The following is a 15,588-nucleotide window of genomic DNA, read 5'->3' on the forward strand; positions in this document are numbered from 1 at the left end:
GGTGTCAGCTGATTCTGACAGCTGACACCCATCACTAAACAGTCACACACCACTCCCAGCACTTTAACCCCCTAAATTTTGCGTTTGCACCGGCAAGCCATAACAGTAACATCTGGCGCTCCTTCACTTCTGAGCTTTGCACTTTGCCTGAAATGTATTTCCTGATTACATATACGGTATTGGTGCACTCAGGAAAAAGTGGACTTCAGTTTGTTGTGTTAAAAAAAAAAAAAAAATTAGTATAAGCCCTTAGAACAATTATAAACTTGGGGCTTTATCTAAGCAGTATCGTTTCTCTTTGCGGAGATCGGCATGCTTACCAAAACTGTGTCTGCAAATTGAGATTCTGGCTTGGCTATTATCCTAAGTCATGTGACAAGGCTCGTTAAAGGGTCAACATTGACTTGTAGGATTGCTACCTTCCAATAGATGGCACTAGAGTTCTAGCTTTCTTCCTCTCTGAAGAGACCATTTGCATAATTAGCAAACTTGGGGCTAAAACATTTTGGTGGTAAAAATGTACCGTAATTTATTCTTTCTTCACTGCTCAGTGGTATAAAACTCTGTGAGGCACATTTGGTGTCAATATGATCGCTGCACCCCTAGATAAATTCATTGGGGAGTGTAGTTTGTTCAATGAGTTCACATATGGGGTGTTTCTGTTGTTCTGGCACCTCAGGGGCTCTGCTAATGTGACATGGCACCCTCAAACCATTCCAGCAAAATCTGAACTCCAATATGGCGCCTCTTCCCTTCTGAGCTTTGCAGCATCCCTCAAAAGTAGTATTCTCCTACATATAGGTTATCTGTGTACTCAAGAGAAATTGCACTACAAATTGTATAGTGCAATTTCTCCTGTTAACCTAACGAAAATGTAATATTGGGAGCTAAAATAAAATTTGTGAGGAAAATGTGATTTCATTATTTTCGCGGCTCAACGTTATAAATTTCTGTGAAGCACTTTGCTTTTCAAGATTCTCACCACACATCTACATTCCTTGAGGGGTCTAGTTTCCAACATGGGTCACTTGTGGGGTGTTTCCACTTTTTAGGCATAATTGTATAGTGCAATTTCTCCTGTTACCCTTATGAAAATGCAATATTTTGTGCTAAAAACATATTTGTGGGGGAAAATGTTTTTCTTTTATTTTTACTGCTCAACGTTATAAACTTCTGTGAAGCATAAGAGGGTTCGGTGTGCACAACACATCTCGATAGGTTCCCTGAGGGGTCTAGATTCCAAAATTGTCACTTGTGGAGGATTTTCACTGTTTAGACTCATCAGAGGTTCTCCAAAAGCGACATGTCATCCGCCAATTGTTCCAGGAAATTTTACATTTAAAAAGTCAAATGGCGCTCCTTCCCTTCCGAGCTCTGCTGTGCACCCAACAGTGGTTTTCTTCATATGGGGTATCTGCTTGCTCAGGAGAAATTACCAACAAATTTTGGGGTCCATTTTTTTCCTGTTAACCTTGTCGAATTTAAAAAAAAAAAATTGATCTGAAGTAAATTTTTGGTGAAAAAAAAAAAAAATGTAAATGGTCAATTTTTTCCACATTCCAAAAATTCCTGAGAAGCACCTGAATGGTTAATATACTTCTTGAATGTGGTTTTGAGCACCTTGAGGGGTGCAGTTTTTAGAATGGTGTCCCTTTTGGGTGTCTTCTATCATATAGGCCCCTAAAGTGACTTCAAATGTGATGTGGTCCCTAAAAAAATAAAATAAAATGGCTTTGTAAATTTTGTTGCAAAAAACGAAAAATCGCTGGTCAACTTTTAAACCCTTATGACTTCCTACCCAAAAAAAATTTTCTTCCAAAATTGTGCTGATGTAAAAGACATGTGGGAAATGTTACTTATTAAGTATTTTGTGTGACATCTCTGAATTTTCATGCCCTTAAATCACAAAGTTGGAAAATTGCGATGTTTTCAAAATTTTCGCTAAGTTTCTGGTTTTTTTTTTTCACAAATGCAAGTTATATCAAATAAATTTTCTCCTACGCCTCATTGGGGGACTCGAGACCATGGGTGTTATGCTGCTGCCACTAGGAGGACACTAAGTGAACACAGAAAGATTAACTACTCCTCTGCAGAATACACCCTCTCGCTGGCTGAGATTCAACCAGTTCTTGCTTAGTGTCTGTAGGAGGCACTTGGGTCCTTTTCAGACCCCAACGTTTTTTATTTTAAATTTTTCCTGTTTTTTTTTTCTGTAAATTTTTATTTTTTAATGGAGTGAAGGGGGCGACGGTTTCCTTTCAAGGGTCCGTTCTCCCCCGAACCAGCAACATGCGAAAACGCGGAGTAAATCTCCCCGCATCCTCTCCTGCGACGACCGGTGCACACCTAATCTCACCTTGGGGCGACTGTTCCTTTACGGTCCCGATCTCCCTACCCTTGAAATACGGCGAGCACATGAGGTTTCCCACCTTCATGTTCCTCTCCGGGGTGGAGAAAACCCACAGCTGGATAGACAGCGGCCCTCACCTAATGGCGTTACTTCAGCCCACGACTACTGGAGAAGATGGACAGAGGATTCTCTCCATCCCCCGCTATAGTAAGGATGGATTGAGCTCATGCCATTAAAATGACAGGAGGCGCTGCACAACTCCGGCTCTGCTACTTCACATCTGTGAGCCTGTTGCGTTTCTCTTTGTGATGGACCGTGCAGGTCCTGGTCCCTGGGGAGAGGAACCACTGGCTTGGTGCCAGCGGCAGCCGACCTGTGTGCATCGTGGCCCCCCTTCGTTCTTAACCGGCGCGCATTGCCGGTAGGCCACCTGAAATTTAGTCCCTGGCTTTTTGCCGGACTAGGCCTCAATTTACATAGCGCCGCCGGAGCTCCGTCCATATTCCTGGTGTATTTCATCCTGAACGAGAGGCGCTCTGCTAATCTCGGGGGGGGGGGGGGGGGGGAGGGAATGTTTGTTCCGGCATCTGCGGTGGGATCACACTGACTGTGAGCACCTCAACGCTATAGGTCCGCAGAACATCTTTCTGCGGGCTCTTCAGACACAGTTTCCTCCTCTGGGGACAAAGGCATCAGCCTCTGGAAGAAGGCTTAACCCCTTCTCTGCACCTATAGCGCATACTCTGCCTTTAAGTCTCGGCACACTCTCAACCTAAGGACACCAAACGAGGTAAAAAACACTGATTTTTGTAAACCCATGTGCCATTTGCCCCATGCCCACAATACTGTTATGCATGGATTGTGACCCGGCCTGTGTGCAGCCGCTTCCCGCTGTCAACGCTGCCGCCAACCCTGCTGAGCCTAGTCCCTCTGAGTGGGCCGCTTCCTTGTCACGATCTATGGCTAAGGCAATAGACTCTCTCCGGGGACATCCTCAAGTCAGAACGTCACTTTGTCGACCGCAGTGGAGTCTGGCGACGGTACGAAACCGTCCACCAGCAGGGGGCGTACTCAGTCACGGGGGGCTCAGGTTTCTAGAAAAAGGACCCATGTCGCGTCCCCCGATCACGCTCGCGCTTCGGCATCTGCAAGCTCAATTTATCGCTCCCCTTCTCCTGAAGGTCGTAGCGCACATGACTCGGAATACGAGTCCAATGCGTCTTTAGTCCGGGATTCCTCAACTTGTCAAGAGACACTTGATTCTCTCATCAACGCAGTCAACAAGACCCTGATGGTGAGCGTAGAATCCATATCAACTCCGGAACACGCGGTGTCTTTTAAGAAGACTAAACGTGTCCAAAAGATATTTGCCAATTATCCTGAGTTTAAGGATGTTGTTCAGAAACACAGGGATCGACCAGATAAACTATTCACAGGTCAAAAGTCTATTGAGTCCAAATATCCTTTTGCTCCAGATATAATGAAGGATTGGCTACAGTGCCCTTCAGTAGATCTTCCGTATCGCGTCTCTCATCCAAAACACTCCTATCTTTGTCTGACGGTTCTTCAGTTAAAAACCCCACTGACCATCAAATTGAATACTTGGCTCGCTCTGTATTCGAGGCTTCAAGAGCGGCACTCTTTCCATCCTTCACTGCAACTTGGGTGGCTAAGGCAATGGTCGCTTGGGCAGAGGTCTTAACCGCCAACTTCCACGACAGCAATCTTCCCCCAGAGGCGGCCAACCTCGCTAGCCAGATAGCTTAAGCCGGGGACTTCGTAGTTAACGCTTTGGTAAATGCGGCCAATTGCGCTGCACGGGCAGCTGCAAATGCAGTCTCCATCAGAAGGGCCCTGTGGCTCCGAGATTGGCGAGCAGATTCTGCTTCCAAAAAACTGTTGATTTCTCTGCCTTACCAGCTGGTCGCTTATTTGGAGAGAAATTGGACCAAATTATTTCTGACGCTACCGGAGGAAAGAGTAAATTTCTTCCTCAACAAAGGCTTACCCAGCCTTTTCGGAATCAACAACAGCCTCTGTTCCAGCCCTTTCGCAAAAACTCCAGATGGTCCTCTACTTCCTTCTCATCTGGATCAAGACGAGCTCCGCGTAAACAGAGGTTCCCAGACCTCATACAGACCTAACCGTACGTGGAAATCCAGACCGAGATCGTCTAGCTCTAAGGGAACCAGATCCCTTAGATCTTCTACACAATGACTCGTCTCATCATCTGTTGGACACCGACAAAGTAGGCGGTCGCTTACTTTTTTTTTTCATCAAGCCTGGCTCTCGGTCGTGCACGACGAGTGGGTCAGAGAGCTGGTGTCCTCCAGATACAAAATAGTTTTCTCCCCCACCCCCGACACATTTCTTTCCAGGACTCCCCTCCCAGAACAGACCACAGCCTTTCTTCAGGCCGTACAGGTGCTATGAAGGGACGGAGTCATTATTCCTGTTCCTCAGGACCAAAGGTTCAAGGGTTTTTACTCGAATCTATTTGTGGTCTCAAAGAAGGATGGATCGCTGCGGCCTATGCTAGACCTAAAGCTGTTTAAACAAGTTTGTCAAGGTTTGAGACTTTAGAATGGAATCTCTCCGTTCTGGTTCTGTCAATGCGTCCATGGAAAAAGGAGTATCTAGCATCCATAGACATCAAGGATGCTTACCTTCACATTCCAATTTTTCCTTTCCATCAACAGTTCCTACGCTTCGCATTCCGCGAGGAACACTTCCAGTTTGTGGCCTTGCCCTTCGGCCTCACAACCACTCCCAGAGTCTTCACCAAGGTCATGGCAGCTGTCATGGCCATTCTTCACGCTCTGGGATTGGTACTTCCGTATCTGGATGACCTACTAATCAAAGGCCTGTCCCATCCAGCCTGCGAGGAATCAGTCGGTATCACAGTGGATACTCTTTCTCGCCTGGGCTGGAAAATAAACTTCGAAAAGTCTTCTCCGATACCGGCTCAGCGAATTTCTGTCTTGGGAACGATCCTGGACACTTCCCGCAGGTTGGTCATTCTCCCTCCAGAAAAGGTCTTGGTCTTGCAACAGGGAGCACGGAGTCTTTCCTGCCCTGTCCCTCACTCCATTAGTTTCAGCATGGACATTCTCTGGAAAGTGGTAGTTGCAATGGTAGCAGTTCCGTTCGCACAGTTCCATCTCCGTCCTTTACAACATGCGCTGCTGTTGGCCTGGGACAGGAACCCGTTCTCCCTCGACCGTCGTTTCAGTCTGCCTCTGCGGGTCAGGCAGACTCTCAGGTGGTGGACGCTGAAGTCTTCCCTGAACCAAGGGAAGTACTTTCTCCTGGTACGCTGGTTGGTGGTGACCTCCGACGCCATCCTTCTGGGGTGCAGTTTTCAACCACCAAACGGCACAGGGTCGTTTGTCCACTCGAGAGTCGCGTCTCCCCATCAATATCTTGTAAATTCGAGCGATCAGACTTGCCGTACTCAGGTTTCACCATCGCCTCGCAGGTCACCCCATCAGGATCCAATCCGACAACGCCACAGCGCTGGCATATATCAACCATCAAGGGGGAACCCACAGCAGAACGGCCATGCACGAAGTGAGTCACATCCTCTGTTGGGCTGAGAGCAACCACTCCCCAATATCGGCGATCCACATTCCGGGTGTGGAGAATTGGGCAGTGGACTTTCTCAGTCGCCAGGGCCTCGCCTCAGGAGAGTGGTCTCTTCATCCGGAAGTTTTTCAGCAAATTTGTCGTCGTTAGGGGACTCTGGATGTGGACCTCATGGCCTCCAGGCTAAACAACAAGGTTCCCCAGTTCATTGCCTGATCCCTCGATCCTCGCGCCGTCTGAGCAGATGCCTTGGTTCTGCCGTGGCATCAATTCCAGCTCCCGTACATTTCCCCCCCTCTCCTGTGGGTTATCAAGAAAATCAGAGCAGACGGGGTACCAGTGATCCTAGTCGCGCGAGATTGGCGGCGCCAGGCATGGTACGCAGAACTGGTTGCCGATGTCCCCTGGCGGCTACCAGATCGCTTGGATCTAATCTCACAGGGCCCGATTCACCACCAGAACTCAGGGGCCCTGTCTTTGACGGCGTGGCCGATGAATCCTGGATTTTTGCCCAAGCTGGATTCTCTCCTGAGGTGTCCTCCACCATGATTAGTGCTAGGAAGCCCGTGTCCATGTGAATTTATCATCGCACCTGAAGAATCATCTTCTCATGGTGCAACGCCCATGGAAGATCTCCTCTGGTGTTCTCCATTCCTTCCATATTGGAATTCCTCCAATCAGGATTAGAGTCCGGTCTCGCACTTAGTTCCCTCAGTTCAATTCCAATGCAAAATTGCCACCAGATTGCCAGTTAAAACGTTCATTCAGGGAGTTTCCCGTGTGGCACCTCCCTACAAGATGCCGTTGGATTGGATTCATGGGATCTTAATTTGGTTCTCTGGGTTCTTCAGGAGACTCCTTTCAATCCTCTGCAGGACGTCTCTCTAACTTTCTTTCCTGGAAGGTGATATTTCTAGTGGCGATTACGTCAGTCAGACGAGTCTCGGAATTGGCAGCTCTATCCTGCCGACCCCCGTTTCTCCTCTTTCACCCAGATACGGCAATCCTCAGGACTTCTCCCTCTTTCTCCTTCACCTCATTGGGGGGGGGACAGACCATGGGTGTATGCTGCTGCCACTAGGAGGCTGACACTAAGTGATATAAAAAAAAGTTAGCTCCTCCCCTGCAGTATACACCCTCCTGCTGGCTCTCAGCTAATCAGTTCTTGCTTAGTGTCTGTAGGAGGCACACGGGTCTGTTTCAGACCCCAACGTTTTTATTTTATTTTTTACTTTTCTGTAAATTTTTATTTTTTAATTAACAGAGTGAAGGGGGCGACTGTTCCTTTCAAGGTTCCGATCTCCCCCAAACCATCAACAGGCGAGCACGGCGAGTATACCTCCCCGTACCTTTTCCTGCAACATGGGAAGCCATTCCTGAGCTCACTTCAGGAGCGACAGTGTCGCCTCCATGTATCCTCTCCTGGAGCCAGGCCTAACGCTGGACAACTGGCCCTGTCCACTCGGACTGAACTCCGTGGATGTACAGAGGCCCCTCTCTATGGCGTCCGAGCAGGCCCCACTGTCCCACCACTGTGAAAGCGGACGGCACAAGGAGGCGGACGGTTCCGCTCCACCTCCCTAACAAAGGGATGATGGATTGAGGCTTATCCCTGCACTGTCCACGCTGCACAGAACAGCACTGAAACCCACATCCGCGGCGGCTCCATGCCGGGACACGCACCGATGGGGAGAGGATCCATCTTCAGAGGGATATCTAGACAGGCAGCCTCAGCCACTTTCCTGTGGCCCACCTCTCTGAGGTAACGCTCCGGCCGGCTGCAAAAATTTAGCCCCCGGCTTTGACCGATGTGTAGGTTGCATCCTAGAAGAAAAGAATTACTGCAATTGGTCACACACCATCAAATAATAAACAGCAATATATGTAAAATAACAGACTGATTTTATTGACAGAAAAAAACGACACACCATAGACAATAAAAACATAATTAAAAACATATAAGCACCATCAAAAACACACAGGAAACGTAGACCATTATTCAGTGTGATAATGTGATCCTAGAATTAACCTAATGGCTCATGAAGTATTGCACAAAAATATATACGTATTTGGACAGTGCCAAAATAGCTCTCAAGGACACAGAACGGTACCGAGCAAACAAAGAAATAATCGGCACAGCAATTATCCCAAAAGTTTGTAGAAAAGGGCGAGTCAAACGACAGGCTAATAGGTATAGACTGGAGAGCACCTCCCATGAAAATACAACCTGGTGGAGTGATGCCCCACGCGTATCGCCCGGCGGACCAGGCTTCGTCAGGGAAGATGTGTGCTGGTCTGTCAAACAGCCTTAAATACCGTAAGCACAATCGCTGATAAGATACCGGTGTGTGCGGCCAGCTGCAAACCAGAAGGAAGAGCACCTGGATAGTGGTCCTTAATACCGCAGCTGTGCAGCATGGGCATGCGCAGACTGAAAGCAGACAGCGGCAGACCGGAAATGAGGAGCAAGTGCACATAGGGAATAGATCCATAACGCTGCGGCTCTGCAGCGCATACATGCAGTAATGCTTTTCTTCTTTGGTTATTTTGTATAGTTCTTATTACTGTTACCGCACCCTCAGATTTTTCTATATGGTACATGGCATTGCGCCCAACTCTTTTTGTTTTGCTGGCCGCATCCTAGAAGTCTCGCCTGGAACGCCCCGCTGGTGTCGCCTGCCAGCTACATAAATTTAGGCCCCGGCTTGGCCCTATTCACCATCGTGTCCATAGCTCCGCCCCCGATTTGGCGCTTCTCGCTCTCTGCAAGATTTTATCAACTCTGCTACTCCCGGTGGCCATCTTGGTCCACCCGGCCAGCTCACACTGGAGTGACTTTTTTTTTTTTTTCATTAAAAAGGCACATCGACTCTAGTACCCGGGTAAGGAAGTACCTGACCAGTCCCTTAAAGGCACACAACCAGTATTCCCTGGTCTTAAGGGGGCATGATCATTCCGAGGAGCCCTCTGCCGCTGACCCCAGCTTATCCTCTAGTTCCCCTGAGTGAACTTCGTCATTGACCGCAATCCATGGTTCTCTGACCATGAGATTGAATCCCTCCGTGTACACTCTGTGGCTCGGAATGCTCGCAGGACCGATATACATGGTCCCTATCCTACATGGGAGCCGTTGGCTAGCAGGGGCCGCAAGTATTCTAGAATCGTACAGGCGTCTAGAAACATACAGGCATCTAGAAAACGGAAGTTTTCGTTTCCTGCTCCCTCACCAATGATTTGATGACAACAAGGCTCTGATATGGATTGGATATTGCCTGAACTTGCCAGAGCTTCAGAGAAGAGTAACCAATCTCGGTACATTGACGAAGACTCTGGTTCTGCTCTAGACTACGCAGTGTCCCTCATATGGAGACTAAACTCCCTCGTAGAGCATTTGCCATTCAGTTCGGATAAGCGATTCACTGGACAGAAGCCTCTACGTGGGATGCCATGCCATGCCTGGCCTGATTATTAAGACCTGAACTCTGTGGATGTAGAGGCACCCTTTTTGGCGTACGAGCACCCCCCTCTACAACACCACTATTTAACGGATGATGCAAGAAGGCGGACAAATCCTCTCCACTTCCCTGTTAAGAGGTTGATGGATCGAGGGTTCCTAATTTTTATCTCTGCACCGTCAAGAGAGCGGCGATGGCAAGAGACTATGACCTGCTGGATGCAGCTGCACATTCCGCCATGGGGCCGGGTAGAATCTCCTGTGGTATACCTACCAGTATCTCTACCCGATGGGTCATCAATTAAAAATACCACAGCTTTGGGTTCAGCGCTCTATCCTCCCTAGCCGCCGCATGGATTGCTAAAGCAATGGTCTCCTGGCTGGAGACCTTAAAGGGACTCTGTCACCTGAATTTGGCGGGACTGGTTTTGGGTCATATGGGCGGAGTTTTCGGGTGTTTGAATCACCCTTTCCTTACCCGCTGGCTGCATGCTGGCTGCAATATTGGATTGAAGTTCATTCTCTGTCCTCCATAGTACACGCCTGCGCAAAGCAATCTTGCCTTGTGCAGGCGTGTACTATGGAGGACAGAGAATGAACTTCAATCCAATATTGCGGCCAGCATGCAGCCAGCGGGTAAGGAAAGGGTGAATCAAACACCCGAAAACTCCGCCCATATGACCCAAAACCAGTCCCGCCAAATTCAGGTGACAGGTTCCCTTTAACTACCTTGATTCACACCAGTAACAACTGGCCAATCAAATCTTTTGAGCGGGAGACTGACAAAGGATTGTATAAGGATTGTCCAGCACAGTCTAGATCTAAGGGATCTTGGTTCCAAAAAGGGGAACGAAAAGTAAGCCCAACCCTGGACCTCAAGCTTCTAACAACCTTTGACATGGTCCTCCTTCGGATGGAGTTCCTCTGCTCAGCCATTACTTCAACAGAAAAAGGTGCGGTTTCCGGCATCCATCGACATTCGGGATGCTTACCCTCTTCAAAAATTCCTTTGCCTTTCCATTCGTCAACAGCATTTTCAAGTCACAACCTTGTCCTTCGGCCTTGCTTCCGCACCCAGAGTGTTCATACGGGTCATGGCGGATGTCATGTTTCTCTTGCCCCCCCCCGAGGCGTGCTCGTCCTGCCCTGTTTGGTCGACTGTCGAGCCGCCCTTCCAGGACTACGCTGAGTCATCTATATCACTTGCGATACCTTCTCACCTGGGCTGGCAGTTACACTTGGACAAGTTCTCCTCATTTCCAGCCCAGCAGATATCCTTTTTGAGGATGATCCTGCACACTTCTAGAAGGATGGTAATTCTCCCTCGAGACAAGGTCATTGCCCTTCAACAGGGAGCTCGCGCAAGGAGAGTTTTGAGGACTTGATTACTCACCCCCTCATTTCATTCGATATGCTAGGAGAGTTATGAGGAAAAATGGTGACGACAATGGAAGCGGTTTCCTTCGCTTCTGCTCGTTTTCATCAAGTCAAACAGACTCTCAGACGATAGTCTGAGCTCCTTCTTCATCCAGGGCCTTTCTCCCGGTTCATTGGTTATTAGTAACTACTAATGCCAGTCTTCTTCTCCCTATCATTGCTCTGGACATCCGAACGGTAGTCCTACAGCAGGTCCACTGCCTTCTGGCGGGTCACCCTATCCGAATTCAATTGGATAATGCCACGGCGGTGCCATACGTCGATCATCTAGCAGGTACCCACGGTCAGGCGCCATGACTGAGGTACCTCACATTCTTTGATGGGCCGAGATCTATCATTCGGTGATCTCGGCAGTATATATCCCAGGACTAGAACTCTGGTCGGCAAACAAGTTCAGCCACCAGGGTTCTGCCTCAAGTCAGTGGGAACTTCACCCCGAAGTCTTCCATCAGATCTGCAGACGCTGCCCTTGGCAGGCACATTCTGCAGTCAGCAGTACCTCCGCTGTAAGCCAATGGTACATAGGGTATTAGCAGTTATATTACTCCCCACCCAGGGACTGCTTTAGGACGTCCCATGGTCCTTTATCCCCCAATGAGGCGTAAGAGAAATAGGGATTTTTGTGTACTCACTGTAAAATCCTTTTCTCCGAGCCAATCATTGGGGGACACACCACCCACCCTGTTAGCCTATTGGCTTGTGGTTAGTACTTCGGTTTTGACATAGTTAATTGTCTTTTGTTTAATACTCCTACTGCTCTGGCTCGCAGGGCCATGTGTGGCTTTCTGCTGTCTGAAACTTGGTGCATTAGCACAAGGTCTAGCAACCAGTCATAAAGAGGGTTTGCAGATGGTGACTTTTTGGAGTTGCCTGCACAAAAGAGCAGATCTGGATGTGTATATACTGGGGATTGATAAATATCGTAAGCTGGAGATGGGAAGATGCTATTAGAGATTAGAGGGGTGCAGAAGCTGGATACGATAGTGTAGTGGAAGTGCTTTGTGCGATAATTTTGAAATTCCAGAAAAATTGTAGTGCAGTTCCCCTGGTTGTAAATATACTTCTATAGGAAAGGTGGGCACACTGTGCTTTCTGTAGGGAAGCTTTGGCTGTCATTATACTAGCGATCGGGGCTCTGACTGACACTAAGGTGGAGGAGGGTGTATGTGTCATCTCTCTACTAAATGTGGCTCTCTAGATAAGATCCAATGGGACCACTGTGTTAGAAGGAAAGGTTTAAAGCAGTATTCCTGTCTCCAATATCTTATCCGATTATGTAGTAGGTGTAATAATAGTAAATACCTCCAATTAGAAATGTAGTGTATAAAATATATCTACTATATAATTGTCTAAGGGTCACTTCCGTCTGTCTGTCGCAGATATTCATTGGTCGCGGCCTCTGTCTGTCATGGAAATCCAAGTCGCTGATTGGACGTGGCAAAACACCCACGACCATTGCCACGACCAATCAGCGACGGCCATAGTCTGGCAGCGAAATGGCCGCTGCTTTACAGCCCTGCAGTCAGCGCTGAGCGCTCACACCGGGTTAATGCCCGTGGTCCGTTAACGCAGCTATTAACCCTGTGACCAACTTTTTATAATTGATACTGCGTATTGATTGCTCTGTACTACGCATCCATACATCAAATAGAGAAAAAAAAAAACAACCAGCACTCCTAATTTTTTTTTTTTTTTCTCTATTTGATGTATGGATGCGGCTGCATCCCCACTGATCGTGCACTCCTCCCATTGATCTTGCAGGTGGTGGTAATCTACTCTACCTGCCCATAAATTGTAGGTTTAGCCCGAAGTGACATGGTTTGTCCAGAGTTGTAGGCTGGTGGCCCAAAAGTGGCATGTATGGTAGTGTAGGACCCATCAGAGGGAGATCACCTTGCCGTGGTTGATGGGCACACATGAATTGGCCAATTTATGCGCTAAGAATCTTCATTTTATCTATAACTAAGTTTTTTTTATGAAAAAAAAATTTTGTAAATTTTTTTTTTATGAAAAATATTTTTGAGAAGTATAATTCATATTGAGTATTTGTCTGTGTTTTCACATATATATAAATTTTTTATTTATTTATTTTTAATTCACTAGGTCTCTACTCATGTGCAGGGCATTGCAGGTTAAGTTTCATTGGTTAGAGGAAAAGGTGCAAAGTCTTCAGGAGAGAATAGCTACATTGAAGCTCATCAAAGATGAGGATTTCCTTGACAGAGCAGAAGAATCTCATCAGAATGTTGCAAGAAAACTTTTCAGGGTTCCTGCAGAAGCTAATAACAGAGTAGAAATAGCTATTCAGAATGTTCGAAGAGAAGCACCTCTCAAGGTACATGCAGACGAAGTGGAATGAAAGCATGTGACCCAAAGAAGCAGGAGGATGCAGAGGCAGTTAGCACTCATACCACTGAAGAACCGCTACCAGTCTCTCACACAGTACAATTATGAAGATTTACATCAATCAAGTGCGTTGCCACAAAGAACACTCCAGTAAGATATCGGAAGCCTCTTGAAGGGAGAAAAAGAAGGGCTGTGGTAAAGTAAAGGAGAGAGGTGGTTGTGGAGGATTCATTATTGAGAAGAACAGAAGCCACGATCTGCTGACCGGACATTACCTCATGAGAAGTGTGCTGTCTTCCAGGCGCCCAAATCAAATGTGTATGATAGGGTATCAAGATTTTTCAGTGCGACAGATGCCTACCCATGTCTACTAATGCACTTAGCAACAAATGACACAGCAAAAATGGACCTGGAGACTACATGCAGAGACTTGAAGACCTAGGCCGGAAAATGAAGGAACAGGTCGTCTTCTCATCCATCCTCCCAGGCTACATCGATGGTGCTGTGAGCAACGTTTAGGGTATCTTGACCATAAAGTGAATTGCCTGCATGATGGACTCCTTACTAGAGATGGGTTGCATCTTACGAAAACAGGAAAATGCATATTTAGTAGACGCCTTGCTACACTTATCAGGAGAGCTTTAAACTAGAGCCAATATGGGATGGAAATATATACGACCAGAAAACAAATATGCAGCTAATAAATTCTTTGGAGAACCCTTTTATTAGAAGTGGAAATAAAGAGCAAAAACAACAATTTCTGAATAAAAATAGAGGTGCAAGAGAAACAAACTACAAACTAAAATGTGTCAATACAAATGCACACCGCATGTGAAACAAGGAGAATTGGAGCTGCTAACACAGGATGAGAGATATGTCATAGGCATCACTGAAACTTGGTGGGATGATGCACTTGATTGGAATACCAACTTTGAAGGCTGCAACTTATTAGAAACAGGATTAACAAGGAGAGGAGGTGTTGCATTGTATATTAGGAAAACTTATATAGTCAGAGATCCAAGCTTCAGAGAATGGTAGCTCTGTAGAAACTGTTTGGGTAAGAATACAAGGAGAAAAGAACAGAAAGGACACCATTGTAGGTGTTTAATATAGGCCACCTGGACAGCCTGTAAAAAAAAGTTCATTCATATTTTCAGACTTTAATCTTGGACTTGAGAGAGACAGATTATAATGGACTCAGAAAGAGGGTAGGAAAGGTCCAATGGTTGGATGTTCTAAAGGACAGAAATGTCCAAGAAGGATGGGAGATCTTGATAAATGAAATCCACACTACATAATTGGTAACAATTCCATAAAGAAGGAAGAATTGGAAGCATATAAAGAGACCAGGATTGATGAACACAGAACTTAATCACTTGTTAAAAATGAAAAAAGAGCAAATTATAGAAACAAATTTGATCATGTCAGCTCATGAAAACTATTTTATAGAAAATAATGGCTCTGTGGTGCAGAATTCACTATAGGACGCTAGGAAGGCCTGCCTGAGGGGAGTTATGTTTGGGGAATTCTTAAAGGACAGGGTGAGACTCACAGAAAAGAAATTTGTCCTATCAGGTACGGAGGAGGACCTAATGTCATGGAAAGAGGCACAAGAGGCATGCTCAACAAACATTAGGGAGAAGGCCAAGAATAAGAGATTATTTTCCCAGTTACATTTCTTTTGAAGAAGGGGAAAAGGCAGGGCATTTATTGGGTATGATCGCAAGGGCTCAAATAGGGACATCCTTTATAAGCGCTTTAAAAAAAAAAGGAAGGTGCAATTGTTAATTGGCCCTATCAAATTTCAAATATTTTCAGAGAATTTTATCAGGACTTTATAAAACCAAAATACAGTTTGGCATAGAACAAATCCTGACTTATTTGGAAGAGATTGATCTTCAGCTATCTCTGAAGCAGATCAAAAATACCTGAATAGTCTCCTGCAATTAGAAGAGCTGTAGATGGCCACAGCATCATTGGCCAATAATAAATCACCGGGGTTGGATAGGTTCCCTGTGGAAATATAAATATAATGTTGGCGCTATATAAATAAAAATTATTATTATTATTATAATATACAATAAATTTGAGGATATATTACTACATCAATTGTTGTGCACCTTCCAGGAAGTAGCCAAGGAAGGCAATCTGCCCCTATCAATGAGAGAAGCAGTTATTGTCGTTATACCCAAACTGGGTAAGGATCCATTGCTTCCCGATTCCTATAGGTCTATATCTTTGCTACCTACAGATGTTAAAATTATAGCAAAAGTTCAGGCCTCTAGGTTAAATATAATATCTAATATTTTACATAGTGACCAATCAGGCTTTATGCCCACTAGATCTACAGCCGTTAATATCCGTAGATTATTTCTTAATCTCCAGTAACCAGTGGTAATGCAGGAGATAGGTTCAT

General features: G+C 46.2%; 1 protein-coding gene across 8 annotated transcripts in view; it reads left to right on the forward strand.

Moving 5' to 3' along the window:
• The window catches only part of ANKRD52 (ankyrin repeat domain 52), a 130,107-nt gene that overhangs the window by 104,987 nt on the left and 9,532 nt on the right, over nucleotides 1–15,588 (forward strand). The window lies entirely within an intron of this gene.

Source organism: Ranitomeya imitator, chromosome 3 (assembly GCF_032444005.1).
Source record: "Ranitomeya imitator isolate aRanImi1 chromosome 3, aRanImi1.pri, whole genome shotgun sequence".
Classification (NCBI taxonomy): Eukaryota; Metazoa; Chordata; class Amphibia; order Anura; family Dendrobatidae; genus Ranitomeya; species Ranitomeya imitator.